General features: G+C 39.1%; 1 long non-coding RNA gene across 1 annotated transcript; it reads right to left on the bottom strand.

Annotated features, from left to right (window-relative positions):
- Window positions 1-11,476: 11,476 nt before the first annotated feature.
- Window positions 11,477-13,543, bottom strand: LOC130986278 (uncharacterized). The gene is made up of 2 exons (XR_009089228.1): window positions 13,175-13,543; window positions 11,477-12,082 (listed from the first exon to the last, which is right to left on the bottom strand). It is a non-coding gene; the product is annotated as an uncharacterized LOC130986278 (long non-coding RNA).
- Window positions 13,544-15,265: the final 1,722 nt, after the last annotated feature.

Here is a 15,265-nt window from a genome sequence, read left to right as displayed (position 1 = left end):
CAACAGATTGTCAATCTCGCCCTTGACCTTTATTACGAGAATATATGTACATATATAAGATATTTGCTCGAATAAAAATCCTCAAATGAGAATGTATATTTAACTATGCATGATCCTTATGCATGAATTATTATTCTGAAATAATAATCAAAGAATTTCTATTGTTAATCCAAGCTATCGGATTTAAACAAAAGCTAAGTCTCGTTTCATGAAGCCGGATAATTAATAAAATTAATCCGTTCTCTTAGGGTGTTCTAATCCACCAATTAAATAAACCCCATTCCTCGTAGTCAATAGAAAATAAATAAATACTACAACTTATTCGCTTTATAACCTCATAATTAATCGGGCTTAATAAATAGGAACAAGTAATGTTATAAGATTAAATAATTAAAAGGCTCAACATAAGACAGCCTAATAATTAATCAAACAAATATGGGCTTGATTTAAATAAGTCATGGCATTCCAATAATTAAATTGAAAAGTTTAGTTGTAGTAATTTATGGACTCAAGTAATTAAATAATTTTAGGGCCCAGTTGAATAAAATCGGCCCAGAGAAAAATATTTCAATCCAAGTGATTGAATTTCTAACTGGGCTTAATTAATTAACATGAGAGGCCCAATTGAAATAATTCATCGGCTCAAGTAATTAAATAAATCTTGGCCAAATAAATAATGAACAATTGGACTAAGTTTAAATCAAGTATGCAAGGCCCAATAACAATTAAATAAATAAGGCCCAACTGAATAATCGTTCAACCCATTCTACTCTATTAAAATCAGCTCAAATAAAACAATAACCGACCAAAATATACATATGGAATTTGGAAATAGAAGTCTATTAATAATAATATCTCAGCCCAATTCTTATAGAATAATTAAAGCCCAACCTTTTAAAATATTTCGGCCCAAAAACAATTATATAGGAGCCCAAAATTAAACAAAACAGGAGCCCAATTTTCGGCCCAAAGTAAAATAAATAGGAAGCCCAATCGGAATTAAATAACAAAAGCCCAATTACAATTAAAAGAAAAGCCCAATTATTAAATTAAAGCCCAATGAAAAATAAATGAAATAAGCCCAACTCCAAATAAAAATAAAGGCCCAATTCAACTCTCTCTCTCTTATTCAATCGAGCTCTCATTCTGCGAGACTTCACTCTCAAACTTCAGTCACGCCTCCCTTTCTATTTCCTCCTCTCGCTCAGCCTCCTTCAATCGGCTGAGAGTGGCGCCGCCTCCGACGTGCCGCCTCGCCGTTTCCTCCTCCCCTCACTTCTCGGTTCTCTCTCTCTCTCTGGATTTTCAGATCGGCCGAGCTCTCCACCGAGAACCGCTCAGCCCCTTTCCTCTCAGTTCCGGTCGATTCCTTCTTCTCCGGCCGCTCGGCTGTTGTTTGCTTCGATCCACCACCACCTTGAGCTATCGCCGTTGTCTGGAGCTGCTGCTGTTTCACCAGAGTCGCGGCTTGCTGGAGGAGCGCCGTCGTCACTGAGCAACTGGCGAGCACCGCCGCCACGGCTCTCTCTCTCTCACCACCAGATTCGTCTCTCTCTCTGCTCCCTCGAATCTCCTTCGGCCTTGGCCGAGCAGCAGCTAATCGACCCGTCATCTTTCCCTCCGTCGACCAGCTCCGTGTTCAGCCGCCGTCCACCCCCTTTTTCTTACTCTAGATCGACGGCAGCAGCTAAGCCGTCTGCTGTTGTTGTCTCCGGAAAGCTCGCAAATGGCCGCTGCTGTCATCTGACTTTCGCCGAGCCCCGACGCCGCTGCTGCTACTGGAAGGCCGGCTTCGCCGTGCCGCTGCACTCCAGAATCGGTGAGCACCGCCGCTGCTGCGATGCGATTTCCGGCGAGCAGGGGAGAGTCCGCCGTTGCTGCTTTCTCCGAGAAGCTCGCGAATGGCCGCCCAGACGTCGTCTCTCAACTGGACTAAGCAGGGCAGCCCTCTAAAGCTATGTTCTCTCGTCTACTTTTCATCGATTCGAAAACGTGAACTAGACAAGGTGAAATCTTCTCAGTTTATTCACACCTAATGCTCGTTTAAAACGCGGTTTAAAACTACATATAAACTGTCACTTGTTCATGAAAGCATATTTGGTGATTCTGCTAAGTTCTAGGGCGTGAAGTAGCAGTGGATGAATCATGCCCTGTTGGATGTGAATGAACTAACGAAATATTGATCTAAAAAAAATGATGTTGATGATTAAGAAGTTGTGAAGTTTGGTTTTATGGTTGTAAACTGGATTGAATACTAAGGTGTATAAGTACCTTTGAAATGTCTTGGTTGATTGTTGATGTGGAGCTAAATGAACTGGAATAATCTGAATATCAATGATGATTCTTGTGTTAATGCAGGTGTTAATCAAATAGAATGAAATCATTGAAGCCCATCCTTACCTGAGAGCTTCGGCTGAATGAGCTGGGCTATTCTTTGATTCCCCTTTGGGTGAGATGAGTTGAGAGTGAAAATTGTATTTGTTGGCTGATTATCAATAATTGTCGTTGCATAATTATGTGATAATGGTGGTAATGGAAAACAAAGTATAGTGGTGTAGAAAAGTGGTGAGTGGTGGGGAAAATGGTGGTGAAAGTGGTGGGGAAAAGTTAGGAAACTAAAGTTGATGGAAGAAAAATGTAGAGAAGAATTAATGATGTATTTTCTCTGTCTCGGTGATTCTGTAACTGTAAAGTGGATTGCGTGCTCATATTTGCTTGTACTGTTTATTTAAATAAATCTCGATTTCGACATGTGATATCTCGCTAAAATCGATAAGTTATAAAATGAATCTAAATTAAATCCGTAGATTTAATTCGTTCGTTGTTCTGATATCTAAATTAAATCCGCAGATTTAATTAACTTCTTGAGTCGGAAATAATTCACGACCTGAGTAAAAATAAAATCAAATTCCATCTCGCTTAAATAAATAACGTGACTTTGCTAAGTCAGTTATAACTCTGAAATAATATCATTGACTGCTTTAACAATATAAATTCAGAATCATAAGCTGAATTCATATCAGGATAATAACCGTTTTCATTCACTGATGAACAAAAATAAACACTCATTACTGAATTTAAAATATATAAAAGAGCGGGTCACTACATACTACCCCTCTTAACAAAAATTTCGTCCCGAAATTTGCATATTTCTTCTAAAACAGTTCGGGGTATTTCTCCTTCATTTTGTCTTCAAGCTCCCACGTGGCTTCCTCTTGTCCGTGGTGTCTTCATAAGACTTTCACTGATGTGATTGCCTTATTCCTGAGTTGTTGTACTTTTCGATCTAGAATGGCCTCTGGTCTCTCTTCATAACTCAAGTCTGGGCAAAGGATCATCTCTTCTTGGTGGATTATGTGCTTTGGATCAAAAACGTATTTTCTGAGTTGTGATACGTGGAAAACATTGTGAACGTTTCCAAAGCTTGGCGGTAACGCCAACCTATAAGCTACTGGGCCTATTCTCTCCAAAATCTCATAAGGTCCTACGAATCGGGGCCTAAGTTTTCCCTTGACACCAAACCTAGTTATCCCCTTGGTAGGAGATACCTTTAGGAAGACCTTGTCTCCTATTTCAAAACATAACTCAGTTCGACGTGCATCAGCGTAAGATTTCTGTCTATCTTGTGCCTCTTTTATTCGCCCTCTGATCTGGCGGACTATCTCAACCATCTCATTGACCATGTCTGGTCCTAAAACTTTTCTCTCACTCACTTCATCCCAATAAAGCGGTGATCTACATTTTCTTCCATATAATGCCTCATATGGTGCCATATCGATAGTCGCCTGGTAACTGTTATTATAGGCAAATTCAATCAACGGCAACACTACTTCCCAACTTCCACCTCTGTCTAACACCACTGTTCTCAACATATCTTCGAGGGTCTGAATTGTCCTTTCAGACTGCCCATCTGTCTGCGGATGAAAGATGGTGCTGAAATTTAGCCTCGTGCCTAACTCCTTCTGTAAGCTCATCCAAAATCTAGAAGTAAATTTTGAGTCTCGGTCTGAAGTGATTGACACGGGTACACCGTGTAAGCGTACAATCTCTCGAACATACAACTGAGCTAGCTTGTCTGACCCGTGTGTGATCGGTATTGGTATAAAATGAGCACATTTTGTGAGTCGATCCACTATTACCCAAATGGCAGTGTTTCCTCTCTTTGTTTTGGGCAAACTGGTCACAAAATCCATTGTGATGTGCTCCCACTTCCATTCTGGAATTTCCAACGGTTGTAGTTTTCCATATGGCCTTTGGTGTAAAGCCTTCACCTGTTGGCATGCCAGGCATTTCTCCACAAATGACGCTATGTCTCTCTTCATGCCTTCCCACCAAAAGTGTTTCTTTAGGTCCTGATACATCTTAGTACTCCTTGGGTGGGCAGTATAAGGGGTATCGTGAGCCTCACTCATGATTTGATCCTTAAGCTCATCATCGTGGGGAATACATATCCTTCCCTCAAAGAGGATAGCATTATCTGCTGCTTCTTGATAATTCTTGACTTCTCCTTTCCTTACTGCTTCCCGTAGTTTCTCCATTTTCTCGTCTTTTCTTTGTGCTTCTACAATCATCTTTCTCAAGCTAGGTATTGTTGCAAGAACGCTTGCTATCGTCCCTGGTGGTTTAACTACTTCTATACTCATTTTTCCAAACTCTTTGATGAGCTCATTCTTTTGGGTGACGAGACATCCCAACCTAGATTGAGTTTTACGGCTCAATGCATCAGCTACTACATTGGCCTTACCCGGGTGATAGTTAATACCACAGTCATAATCTTTCACTAATTCGAGCCATCTCCTCTGTCTCATATTAAGGTCCTTTTGCTCGAAAAAGTACTTCAGGCTTTTGTGGTCTGTGAATATCTCACACCTAACTCCATATAGGTGGTGTCTCCAAATCTTCAGCGCATGCACCACTGCAGCTAACTCCAGATCATGAGTCGGGTAATTCAGTTCATGTGGCCTAAGCTGTCGTGACGCATATGCTATCACTCTTCCTTCTTGCATCAGCACGCAGCCAAGTCCATTTTTGGACGCGTCTGTGTAGATCACGTATTCCTTATCAGCTGTTGGGACGGCTAATACTGGTGCCGTAGTCAACTTTTCCTAGAGTTCTTGGAAGCTCTTCTCACACTCATCTGTCCAAGAAAATTTTATTCCCTTCCTGAGTAGTTGCGTCATTGGCCTTGCAATTTTAGAAAATCCTTCCATAAACCTCCGATAGTAACCTGCTAATCCTAAGAAACTTCTTATCTCATTAGGGTTAGTAGGCGATCTCCATTCGCGCACTGCTTGCACTTTTTCAGGGTCCACTTTAATCCATTCTGATGACACAATATGTCCTAAAACGTGACTTCGCTGAGCCAAAACTCACACTTGCTGAATTTGGCATAAAGACGCTCTGTCCTCAACGTTTCTAGAACAATTCTCAAATGTTCCTCATGGTCTTTCTCATTCTTCGAGTAGATCAGGATGTCATCTATGAATACCAAGACAAATTTGTCTAAGTACGGATGGAATACTCGATTCATGAGGTCCATGAACACAGCTGGCGCATTGGTTAACCCGAATGGCACAACTACAAATTCGTAGTGACCATACCTAGTTCGAAATGCTGTCTTAGGTACGTCTTCTGGTCGAATCTTCAGCTGGTGATAACCAGACCGCAAATCAATCTTCGAGAACACGCTTGCTCCCTTGAGCTGGTCAAAAAGGTCATCTATCCTTGGTAAAGGATATTTGTTCTTCAGTGTCACTTTGTTCAGTTCCCTATAGTCTATGCACATTCGCAATGTGCCATCCTTTTTCTTCACAAAAAGTACGGTTGCACCCCAAGGTGATACACTTGGTCTAATGAATCCAAGTTCCAAAAGTTCTTGCAGTTGTATCTTGAGTTCTTCCAACTCTTTAGGAGCCATCCGGTACGGTGCCTTCGAAATGGGAGCTACCCCGGGCTCCAAATCAATGGTAAACTCAATTGGTCTGTCCGGTGGTGGCCCTGGCAGAATCTCTGGAAATACATCTGAAAAGTCCCGTACAATTGCTACATCTTTTATGCTCTTTTCAGTACCCAGTTCTCCGTGCAAGTATACGAGGTAAGCTGGGTATCCCTTCTTCATCATTTTTGTTGCTTGTAGGGCGGAGATGATCATCTTTCTTCTTCCCATACTAATTCCGTGGAAATGTGACGGCTCCCTTCCTGGGGGTCGAAACGATATCCGTCTTTCGTTACAAAGGATGGTGGTATAGTTCTCGGCTAGCCAGTCCATTCCTAGGATTATGTCCACATCTCCCATCGGAATAACATACGAGTTGTTCACTACAATCTTGTGTGACCCTATGTTCAGTTCTAGGTTCAGCACACATGATCTACTGTCGTCATCCCTCCTATAGGTGATGATATACTCAACTCCTGGTCAGCTCTTTCCATTTTAAGTTTTAATGTATCAACACATGTACTTGAAATGAAAGTATGCGATGCGCCCGTATCAAATAGAAGTACAACAGGAGTATTGAGTAGCATGCCCATACCTGCCAGGTTTCCCTGGTTGTTCTCGGGCTGCTTCTGCCTTATAGCATAGGCTCTAGCATGACGAGGTTTTTCATGTTGTTTCTGTTGTCGCTGCTGTTGTTGGCGAGCCTGTTGCTGATATGGTTGTTGAGGTTGTGGTTGGTACTGTAGCTGTTGGTGCTGCTGTGACTGTTGATACTGTGGTTGCTGCCTTGGGTATGGTTGGGGCAAAGCTTGAATTGCTCGCAGATGTGGAGCCTGGATAGGTGGGTTTGGCCTTGAACCCATTCCATGTTGCTTATTCGGGCACCGGTTTGCATAGTGCCCCTTCTGGTTACAGATATAGCAACTATCACTGCTGGCCTTACAGATTCCCACATGATTTTTGTTACATTTGGGACAATGTGGGGCCCTCTGTTGGTTATTTCCCATCTGTTTCGGTGTACTCTGGCCTCCATAGCCCTGTGACTGGAAGACCCGTCCCTGCCATGGCCTCTTCTCGCCTTGGTTCGGGTTACTGTTGTCCCATCTCCTCTTTTCTCTAAAATTCTGATTATGATTTTGATCATGTGAAGGTGCTGGCGTAGGTACAGTTGTAGGTCTTTCTCCTGGCATGGCTGCCTCAATGTCTAACGCTCGGCTGAGCGACTCAGTGTAAGACAATCCTCCGTGGCTTGCCAAAGCCATCCTAATTTCGTGCCTCAGACCGGCACAAAACTTTTCAGCCATCTTCTCATCTGTGTCTACTTGTTCCGGCGCATATCTAGACATATCGCAGAACATCCTGTCGTATTGAGTTACCGACATCTTCCCTTGTTTTAGATTGTAAAATTCAGCTTCCTTCTTCTTGCGGTAGCTCTTGGGTATATACTTGTCATATATACCGGCTTTGAATTGTTCCCAAGTCAGGTTTTCTAACTGCTCTGCTGTCATCGTTTTCATCCTTGCTTCCCACCAGAAATCAGCTGACCCAGTCAACTGAAAGGACATACAAGTCAGACGTTCTTGGTCGGTGCAACGCAGGAAGTTGAAAATGCGTTCAATAGCGCGAACCCAGGTTTCAGCTTCTGCCGGGTCTCCTGTCCCGTTGAAAGTAGGTGGGTTCTGTCGCAAAAATAATTCTTCAATCCGTCGTTCTGGCTGAACAGGTGGTTGAACTATTTCGGGTTCTGGTTCTGGCCTCGTTTCTGGGCCTCTTCTTTCATTTCGGGGAATCCTGCCCCCTCCTCTTGGTCGTCCTCGTTTTGGCGGCATTCTATTAGGTCAAAACACAAGTTGTCAGCGCATTGAAATGCAATAAGGACATACTATCATTTCTATAGTTACTCCTTAACTCATCGAGTTCTGCTCCTGCTAAAACTTAAGCGATCATATAAATAAAACATAACGGGACGACTTGCCGCGAAAGACCAATAAGGTCACCATATATAACATAGGGAAAATTTGCCTCAATGAGGACTTTACATCATCATAAAATCTAGATTCAAAGATCTATCTAATTACCACACATGATGAACTGGCTACCTAGCGAAGCCATTACAAAAAAAAAAAAAAAAACACTCAGTCACGGAACGCCCCAAGATTTCGCGTCTCCGTACTAATACTAATAAAAATAACTAAGCCAACATAGGGGCATACAAAAGCATCGAAATGATCAGCGTTTTCGAAACACACAAATAACGTCCTACTAAATGCACAAGAGATTGTCTGTATGCATTACGTGCTTGACCCTTGGGTTGAAGCATACGTGTTTGACTGATTTAATCTAATGAGTATCTGTTTGTCCTTGGGTCACAAAAATCTATCAACAGCTAGTAGATCGCAATGATTCAAATCACAAATGACAATTAGGCAAAGTGTTTCAATAATTTGCCAAACAATTGAAAATGAATAACCATAGGGTAGAAATGAATTGACTGAAAGGTCGAAACGAAATGACCTAATAGTCTGAACCCGTTTGGCTTTTCAGATGAAGGTTTAAAATATATAGGTTTAAAGACCCATATATGACGACTACTGAGATTTTGGCCATGTGGACTGGCCAGGTCCGACACAACTACTTCTCAGTCATTCGGAAATACTTTTCCGAACTTGGCAACTCTTGTTCCTTGGTTGCAAAAGGTATATTTGGTCTAAAATCACCACTTTCTTCTTAATATCTTGAACATGTCCTTGAGAATATTCTAGAGCTTCTCAAACTTGGAGTCTACCTCCTAGTTTAATGCAATCCTTAAACATCTTCTATAGGCGAAATAAGGTAGGCTCTACCTTACTCAACAATGTTTCTCTATATGATCTTAATGTAGTACTTCTAGTACTTAGTGTTCCTTCACATAGCGCTTGAAATACAACCATATAATTTGAAGCACTCTTCCGTGTTATTGCAAAAGACCTTTTGAATCATCACGCATTCAATAAGGAAATAGCTTTTGCTCATTTGAGCACCTTTATAGGGTATGTGTCTCCATGTGTAATGCTAAGTCATAGAATGACCTTAGTCAATGCTCTCATTGCGGCTACCAGACTAAATGCATAATCCAAGACGTTCTAACTGAGGCGATGTCCTCGATAGGTTAAGGTATATATACTTATCTTGAGTATATCCTTAGGGTCTCATTAGAATCTTAATTCATTTGTTTCAGCATTGATCCATTGTCAGCGCTTCTAGCTATTATTAAACTCTAAACCATCTTCAAGAACTTCTCTCGTCTTACACACTTGCATAAACTTTTATGATCAATCATAATGGTTGGTAACTGCTAGTACCCATATCACATCTCGTCTTTCCAATTCGTAGTAGGTGATCGTAATCAATAGGGATTCTCAGTCATGTCCTTATCTATTGCGATAGGTACTGTAAGTAGAATGGTTCTGAATATCTGAAACTATAAGCTGATAGCTTTAATCGTAATATTATAACATCATATACAAAGCATTTTGACCCCTCGTAAGTCTAACTCTGAAGTTCATACATGAATCATGAAGGTTATCCTCAAGCCATAGCTAGTGATAATCGAGGCTAGAAGCGAGTCTCATCTTATTAAGGATTAGCTAACTGATTACATCAGTCGCACTCATCACTTATAAGCAATATTGTACTTAAACTATCATCGAAGGCAATAGTCGATTAGGTGCTCCGTCTCGCGTGAACAACCTGAATGAAGAACTATGCCTGCTTCAGTGATTCGTGCGTGGCACTCTGCTTGCACTGCTTTCATTGGATTCTCTTCCTCTTTCTTAGCTCTTCACCATGGCTATAGTGAAATATAACTGAGTTTTTAGCTTCTATTGTTCTTCTCGTAACAGTGCTCATGCATTCTTAACGCATCTAAGTTCATTGAGATATCTAATCAATCAATAAAGCATAAAACTTGAATGTAAGCATCAGTACATTCATATAGAACGTGAAATACTTCTCAATGTATTAAAATCATTACCACCTTCTTTCTTGCTGAGCATGACGATGTGATGAAGTGATGAGCTTTGGTCGGCTGACTCTTTCATACTAGTGATCATACTAGAAAAATTTATTAACTCTAGGGTTCAGAGCAAATGAACTGCTCTGATACCACTCTGTCACGACCGGACCTAATTAAGGATAATTAAGCCGGGGAAACCGTGACTAATGGAGGGAGATTAGAAGCGGGGTAGAAAGGGGATAATCAAACAAGGAAGGATCACATTTCATCATTTAACAAAAGGGATATTTATCATATAACAGAAGTTTAGTCATATAGACTCAAATAACTAGTAAGTTCAGATATCTCTGACTTATTCAAAATAGCATAAAACTTTTGAGTACGCAACGGAATATGATTCTGATTACATGTATGAAGACATGTAACCCTAGAGTTCATTAATACATAATAAGACAAAAGAATTTCCGCTCGTCACTTCATCAACATCGGCAGCTGCTCAACCTACACATTTAGAAATATATGCAGGGCTTGAGTACAAAAGTACTCAGTGGGCACGTATGCCTATGTAACAACCCGCTCTTTTATTATATTTAAACCCAGTAATTATTTATTATTTAAATTCAACTTATGACACTGGATTATATTCTAATTAAGCAGGATTATTATTTTATTACCAAGTCAGTAGCTTCGCGTAAATAAAACCGCGATGAGAATTATTGAGTAAGCCAATAATTATTTATTTCAGATTCATAACTGACTTAGTTAAGTCATGTTATTTATTAATCACAATAGAATTATTTTTCTATTATTATTTCTTGAGTCGTGATTTATTCCGGTTTATGAAGAATTAAATCTACGGATTTAATTTAGAATTTATTCTAGCTAAGAAAGGAAGCAGATATCGAGTAGTTTCATAAACACGCGATATTAACAAAACCCGGTAGTTGGATTTTATTTAAAAAAAAAATGCAATACAATATTACAGATATAGAAATTCCAAGACAAGAATTATTGCTTCTGTTTATACTTCACTTTACAAACCCCTATTTTTCTATCTATCTACTGTAACACCCTAATCTAATTAAGGAGTTAAATATAAAATTTAAATAAATATTTAATGCGGAAGTCTTTTAAAATAATTTAAACTCACTTTTAAAATAAATATTTTCGAAAATAATTTTAAGAAAAAGGAATCTTTAAATAAAATTGTTTTTTTAAAGCACTTTTAAAACGATTTATAAGATATCAAAATTTTCAATAATGTATTCAAATATAAATCTTGATTTTTAAATCATAAATTTAACAACTTTATTTTCAAAGCACGACATGAAGATGTCAGAAAAATAATTAACTAATTAATAAAACTTGTACTAAGGAAAAACTCTAAATATAAAATAATATCTTTTTAGCAGCGGAAAATATAACAAAATAAAATCTTTATATAATTAAAAATTATGTATGTATCCATGTATATATTTTCGTAAAGGTATAAATTCTTAAATAAATATTTGAAATGAATTTAAATATAAATTAAACAAGTCATGACATTAAAATAATATAACAACATTTATTTAAATAAATCACACACAAATCTCAAATAGTATAGAATTTCAGAGTTTACATAACCAAAAGATATCACATGAAATAACATAATATGTTTTAAGAAACATTTATTTTTAAATAGATTCGACGCGCCCATTCAACTCTCCACGCGCCTCCGATATCAATCACCTGAAACTGTTGAATATGGGATGAGCATACATGGTACACTCAGTGTGGGAACATGCAATAATTGTCCATGTTAATAAAATGGTAACACATATTGTCATAACGTAACATAACTTCCATACGCACTGTGGCAACTCCAAGGACTTTAATGTCCCGGACCCTATATATGGATCCCTGGCGACAATATAATGGTTGCAACCCTGTAACATGAAATCGCATTGTGGCATACCAAGGACGGTGAAGTCCTGGACCAATTATGCTGGCCCCTAGCGATAAATATTTTTACAACACATACGGTAAACACATAATATTAAAATGGACAAATATTAACCACGTGCATGTACTGAAATAAATCCCACACCTGAAACTTGAGCTTTGAAAGTTAACTGCGATAATTTAAAGTTCACGTCCTAATCGCGCCGCACCTAGTCAGATAAATTCAAATAATAAACATAAGGCCTAATTAAACTTAAAAATAATAATAATAATAGTTTAAATCTTAAGAGTTTATTATAATAAAATCATTGGGCTAATAAATTATAAAAGAATTTTTCTTATAATAATATTTGAGCTCAATATTTAATTAAAACTAAGTTAATAATGTAAATCGAAATATAAAAATTTAATGATATACTTTGTATAAATGTATGCAAATGCAGTCCATAAAAATAAGTTGATTTAAGCCCAAACATTTAATAAAATTAAACCTAAATTTTAAAACTCATAAAAAAACCCATAAAAAAACCACCCCAATCCCATTCTTCCCTTCACCCTAATTTAATACCCACTTTTGACTTCTACTTCCATCACACACACATAACTCACGCACACACCCTACGCAGCCCCCTTCTTCCCCTTTTCTCCCTCTCCCTCTCCCTCTCCCTTTCTCTCCCTCGGTCTTCCCCTTCCGCCACCACCAGGCGGCAACGCCGCCGCCGGAGCTGGCGGCTCTGCCTCCTCTCGCCCTCACTCTCCCTCTCTTCCTCGCGGCTTCTGCCGCCGTCAAACGGCGCCGCCCGACGAAGATCGGCACCCCCTCTCTCTCTCTCGATCCCTCTCCATACCGCGCCTCCCTCTTCTCCGGCGTCCCTCTTGGTGCCCTGCCGCCGCGTCGACAGCAACAGTCGGTCAGGCCGCCTTCCCCCCTTCCAGATCCGGCGCCACCACTGCCCCTGCCTCTCCCTCCCTCCTTTGGCCGACAGCAGCGGCCCTTGCCGCCCCTCGACAGACAGCAGCAGCCGGTCAGGTTGCCTCCCCCCTTTCACCTCTCCGGCAACAACAATCTTCACCAACAATTCTTCTATTCATTTCCTTTTCTTTTCTTCTAATTTCTTACTAATATTCTTTTAAGTCTTCCATTTTCTTTTGTAAAAGCAGTGAATATGCATTCTAATAAGTTTAATACTGTGTATGCATGTTTGAATTTGAAAGAAATAAGAATTTTTGTGGGAGTTTGGTTTTGTGCAGAAATGAAAAACAGTAAATGAAATAACTTTGCAAAAATAATTAAAATTTACCAGCTGGGGTTTTGTAGAGAGAATCTGCAAATTTTAGTTAAATGAACAGATGAAGAGGTGAGTTGGGGGTGAGGAATTGAGGTTTAAATAGATTGAATATACTCGTTCGTCAAAGATTTGAATGTGAAAGAAATCAAAAATTTGTTGCTTGTGGAAGAAAATCAAATCTTACGGAAAGGAAATTTAATTCAAGTTTGGCATGCTGTGATGTTTGTCAAATACTGCAAATACTGATACTGTGATGTTTGTCAAATACTGCGAATACTGATATGTAAAATATGGAATATGGATTGGAGTCTGCACAAGCAATTCTCATTCTTTTAGTTGATAAGTTATAAATATTTTAACTTAATAATTATTTTAGGTGCATCATAAAATTTGGACAATAATAAAAGGCCTAGTATTAAATAAGAATTATATAAATACTTTAAATATAAGGCCCAACAATTTAATAATTTTATGTAAATATTTGTCTATGGCTCAAATTAATTAGAAATACTTAAAACATAAATCTATATAGTATACATTTTTAGAAGATCTATAATTTAAAATCATACATCTAACTAGGAGCGCGATTAGATAATTCATGACATAGACTAAAATTTTAAATAACATCACAATTTAAATATGAAATGCTTCAAAATAATTTAAATATGAAAAACAAAAATTTAATTGAATTATTTGGTTTCGGGCTGTCACAACCCTACCCACTTAAATAAAATTTCGTCCTCGAAATTTAACTTACTTGGTTCTAACTGGGGATATCGAGCTAGAATTTCTTCTTCACGTTCCCAAGTAGCTTCATCAGGTCCGTGCCTAGTCCATTGAATTTTGACTAAGGGTATTTCTTTACCTCGCAAGACCTTTACTTTTCGATCTAATATAACACTTGGCTCTTCTTCGTATGTAAGGTCCTTGTTGATTTGGAGATTTTCATAATGGACGATGTGACTAGGATCGTGCAGATACTTTCGCAACATGGAGACGTGAAACACATTGTGCACTGCTGACAATTCAGGTGTTAAAGCTAGACGATAGGCAACATCACCTATGCGTTCTAAGATTTCAAACGGTCCAATAAATCGAGGTCTCAATTTTCCTTTCTTCCCGAATCGTAGAACTCCTTTCATTGGTGCTACTTTGATGAATACTTTTTCGCCAACCTCGAAATATAACTCCTTTCTTCTGCGATCTGCATAAGATTTCTGTCGATCCTGCGCCATTTTAATCCTCTCCTTTATCTTTTCAATGACCTCAACCGTCTTCTCAATGATTTCCGGACCTAACACTTTTCGTTCACCAACTTCGTCCCAATATAATGGCGATCTACACTTTCTCCCATATAATGCCTCATACGGAGCCATTCTAAGAGTTGTTTGAAAACTGTTGTTGTATGCAAACTCGATTAATGGTAGATGAGTTTCCCAAGTGCCTCCAATATCCATGATACTAGTCCGCAACATGTCCTCCAAAATTTGTATAGTCCTTTCGGATTGTCCGTCTGTTTGAGGATGATAAGCTGTGGAAAAGTTAAGTTTAGTTCCCATAGCTGCGTGTAAGCTTTTCCAGAATCTGGATGTAAATCTTGGATCTCGATCAGAGACAATAGATACTGGCACTCCATGTAGTCTAACCACCTCTTGAACATACAGTCTCGCCAATTGGTCCATCGAGTATGTCATTTTTACTGGGATGAAGTGTGCGGACTTAGTGAGTCGATCTACAATTACCCAAACTGCATCGTGTCCACGTATTGTTCTTGGAAGTCTCACCACGAAGTCCATCGTAATGTGTTCCCATTTCCATTCGGGTATCTCCAATGGATTTAGCAATCCCGACGGTCGTTGATGTTCAGCTTTCACTTGTTGACATGTCATACATCTTCCAACATACTCAGCTATTGACCTCTTCATTCCTCTCCACCAAAATATATTTCGAAGATCTTTGTACATCTTGGTGCTTCCTGGGTGTGCTGTGTAAGTCGTGCAGTGTGCCTCATCCAAAATTTCTCTTAGCAATTCTTTATCCTTAGGGACGCAAATTCTCCCTGCATATGTAAGTGTTCCATCACTTGCCAATGAGAAACTTGTA

The sequence above is a fragment of the Salvia miltiorrhiza genome, chromosome 5 (assembly GCF_028751815.1).
Source record: "Salvia miltiorrhiza cultivar Shanhuang (shh) chromosome 5, IMPLAD_Smil_shh, whole genome shotgun sequence".
NCBI classification, from domain to species: Eukaryota; Viridiplantae; Streptophyta; class Magnoliopsida; order Lamiales; family Lamiaceae; genus Salvia; species Salvia miltiorrhiza.
Note: the sequence above shows the minus strand (reverse complement) of the source record. Positions and strands in the feature narration are given on the sequence as shown.